Source organism: Macadamia integrifolia, chromosome 2, assembly GCF_013358625.1.
Source record: "Macadamia integrifolia cultivar HAES 741 chromosome 2, SCU_Mint_v3, whole genome shotgun sequence".
Lineage (NCBI taxonomy): Eukaryota > Viridiplantae > Streptophyta > Magnoliopsida > Proteales > Proteaceae > Macadamia > Macadamia integrifolia.
This window is the reverse complement of record NC_056558.1, coordinates 28813331-28817045: the sequence shown is the minus strand read 5'-3', so window position 1 is coordinate 28817045 and position 3715 is coordinate 28813331.

Sequence of the window (3715 nt, the reverse complement as noted above, 5' to 3'; positions counted from 1 at the left end):
TATGAAGTTTTCATTTGAATATTGAAACCTCCATCTCTGCTAGAGAAAACATCATGAACTTTGCAGGTACCAGCAAGGGAGTGTACTATTAAAGTGAGGACATTTTTTAGCAATCCAGATCCACTGTGGCCATGTGCAGAGAACATTACCGTCTTGCAAACCACTTAAAGCCCCATTCATTTCAGGTAAAAAAACATGTAAAAAGGAAAAATTTCAGGTGAAACTTTCTTTATACTGGATTTACCTTGAAATTTTCTTTGAAAATTGCTTTTACCTGAACACAAAAAACAAAGGGAGACAAAGTTGAAAGCAATGCTGGGTGCATTCACACAGGCAACTCTCTCCTCCTCAACCCTGTACCCAACCACAAAAAAATTAACTTCTCACGAACTATCCAGAGTTTGAAGGGGTCTGGAGGCACCCAATGGGTTGTAAAAAAGAAAAGGGGGTTGGGGAGGAGTTTGCTTTGGTGACCTTTTTACAAAGGCATGGACTACTGTTGAACAACACCAAAACATGATCCACGTACTTAAAGGGCATCCATTCTTCGTAGCCATCTTTGTTCGGACTAAAACTTGGAATAAAAGCAGAGGAGTTTGGGTTTATCTGTTCACAAAATCTCAACCTCATCCACCCTGCTACATGAAGCAGTTACAGATTCCAAAAAGATGGACTTACAGAAGTTATCCTTTTATTTTTCCTCCACCACTACCCCCACTCTCCAATGTGAAGATTCCTGAACACCTTTCCAAAAGTATCAAATTCATTTTAATTCTTTTTTCTACTTTAAATTACTAGCTATTTTAGGCCGAAAAAAAAAAACAAAAAAATAGAAACCACTACCTACATTTTTTTTTTCTTATTATTATTTTTTTATGAAACTCTTTTATTAGAGATAGGATCTACATAACCTTTAATCAATAACTATTGAATAAAACATTTTAGATTTGGGAACAACTTCTTGTGACTAAACCGGTGAATTAAGAAGTTGTAAAAAATTTAAAACATAACTTTTTTACTCTACCAAAAGAAAAAAATAAAAATAAAAAAAATAAAAGAAAAATTTATTTTTTAACCCCTTGTCTTATTTTCAAATGTTATTTAAATGCAACATTTAATGCAAGAAGGGTTTTCAAAAAGTTGAATGTCATTTAATCTAACATTTAATGTAATTTTTATGTGAAATGATAGAATTTACCTTCATTAAAAAAATAAAAGATTTTTTTTTTAAATGGCCCTCCCTAGGCTTTGATCCTGTTACAACCTCCTCCCTTGTGTTTTAAACAATTACATGGACCTCCCCTAGACTTTTGTGGGGCTTACAAGTAGCGACAATACGTTAAGTTATGCAAAATTTTCATTAATTGCCATATTAAGTTTTGTCAATGTATTTTTATCGTTTTACCCTTTCAATACAACACCTTCAAATATGTTCTTAACCTTCAATTGTTCCAACATCATATTTCTTCTCAACCCTTTCTTCTCCAGGGACTTGCATAAATGAAGCTGTCATCTCCGACGAATTGCAAGGACTAACAGCTCCATTCCAGCAGTCTTGAAACTGTGAAACCAAATCCCAACTCCGACGACTATGCAACTACCTTAATCAATTCAATTTGGAGATCTATGAGCTGCGAAATCGACAACCTGAGAAGGTTGACGACTTGAGAAAGGTGCAATGGTACTGGTGAAGATAATTCTCCTTTGCATTGTGAAGGTAATTTTTCCCCTTGAATCCATTCCTTTATTGTTATTAATTTGGATTCTAGGGTGTATACAAATGTGTTATTCTATGTGCCAGGTTTCAAAAACTCGTCAAATTGGGTTATGTTTTTTTTACCTTTTTAGCTCTAGTGGCTCAGTTTCTCTCACTTTAATGTAATTGAGTCCAAACTGTGGCTTTTTAATTAAAATCATCAATAAAGATTTTTTTTTTTTGGGTGCAAGGGCCCTTCCCCCAATATATTAAACAGAAGAAGGCAATAGAGATTTTACAATGCTTAATAAATCCTCAGGAAACGAGAAAACCCAAACACCCATAGAGGGGTAGTCAACTGCCCACTTAGAAATCGCATGGGTCACAACACTATTCGTCCTAAACACATGATAGAACTAACAAGAAGCAAACTTAGATCAGAAGACCTTAATATCCTCAACTACCATAATAATTTCCACAAGAGGCTGTACAATAACGAGCGCCAAGAAACTAATTGAAGAGGGCACAACATGATCTGAGGCCACATCACAAAGTTTTCGATCCTTGTTAAGAATGATGCATCTTGGGCCCAAAGCTCTAGGTCTAACCGAGACTGAGGAATCATAAAAAAAAAAAAAAAAACAAGGCAAGAATCCAAACGATCATCAGAAGAGGATAGGGAGGCACCAAAAGAGCCATTTACCGGGGAGGATCCTAGAATTAAAGATAGAGCTTCATTCATATTTCTATCCACGATCAAAAGAGAGGAATGGAGACTTTAAATCAACTAGAGTTCCTCAATTTTCAAATCTCCCATACCACAATCGCATGAGAGAAAAAAAAAAATCTCTTTTGTTCCTTCTATGTCAAGCTAGACACCTTCCCCCATCTCAAGATTCACTCAAAGAAAAGAATAAAAAGACCAAGAGCAGAGCCGAGAGGAAAACCTATGAAATTTCGAAGTTTCAATGACTGCTGCAACTCTACTTGCTTATAGTACGATTTTTGTAATGTGAATATGGGTTTTCAAAGAAATGTCATATTTTGAACTTGTAGTGATGTTTATTGATCTCTGGAAGTCAACCGACCAACCTTCTAGAGTTGGTATTTTCAAGGGAAGAGGAGCCAGAAGCTATTTTGGGACCAATATATGTATGTGATCAATGGAATCATGAGTTCCCATTACTCTCTTGTTAGTTACCTTCATTTACAAATCATCAGCAACAATGTTGCGAATTGCCAACCTGTTAGATGTACTTTTGCTGTCACCGCTGTTTTCTACCATCTTCTGTAGTAGTTTGGGTGTGGTTCACTTCAGTTATGGGATTTTGATCGTGCAAGATAAATTAAGAGAAGCACAGACTGCTTTACCTCTGCAGTGGTGGTGAAATTTACCTTTGTTGGAAAGTTCTCTTTTCAGTCACTTTTTTTTTTTGCTGGACAAGAAATTGTAGCATAATCCAATTAGTCTTTTATATTTCAAAACTAACATTATCAACTTTTAGGGGGTGTGGATGTAATTGTTCAACACAAGGTAATGGGTTGGAATAGGGTCAAAGTTCATGAGAGGACCGTAAGAAAAAAATGAGAGGGTTGCCTAAAAAGCAGTGTGGCCCTACACTTTCGAATGAACCAATGGATGTATACGTGGAAGCATCAATAATAGTTGGATTTTTCATGGGGTGGGGTGGTCATTTCTCCTCTGCCTTCTAGGTTTCTTTTTTTTAAAGAAAATGTTATATGAAAGGGGGGGAAAAAAAACTTACGATTTTTATTTTTATTTTTTTATTGATAACAAGGAAAAATATACATTAAAATATTAGAAATTTTTTATCTACATCAAAGTCAGAAAGAGTAAGGCTTGGACCAAAAAAGAGAAGAAGAAAGAGTAAGGCTTGTTCTGTGCATCATAGTTCGTTGGGGAAAAAAAATTGAGGGTAAGGATCAATTCGTTACTCGGTGACATCAAGGATTTCCAATAGGTTTTACCCCAAAAAAAGAAAAAGAATATTTTTTAAC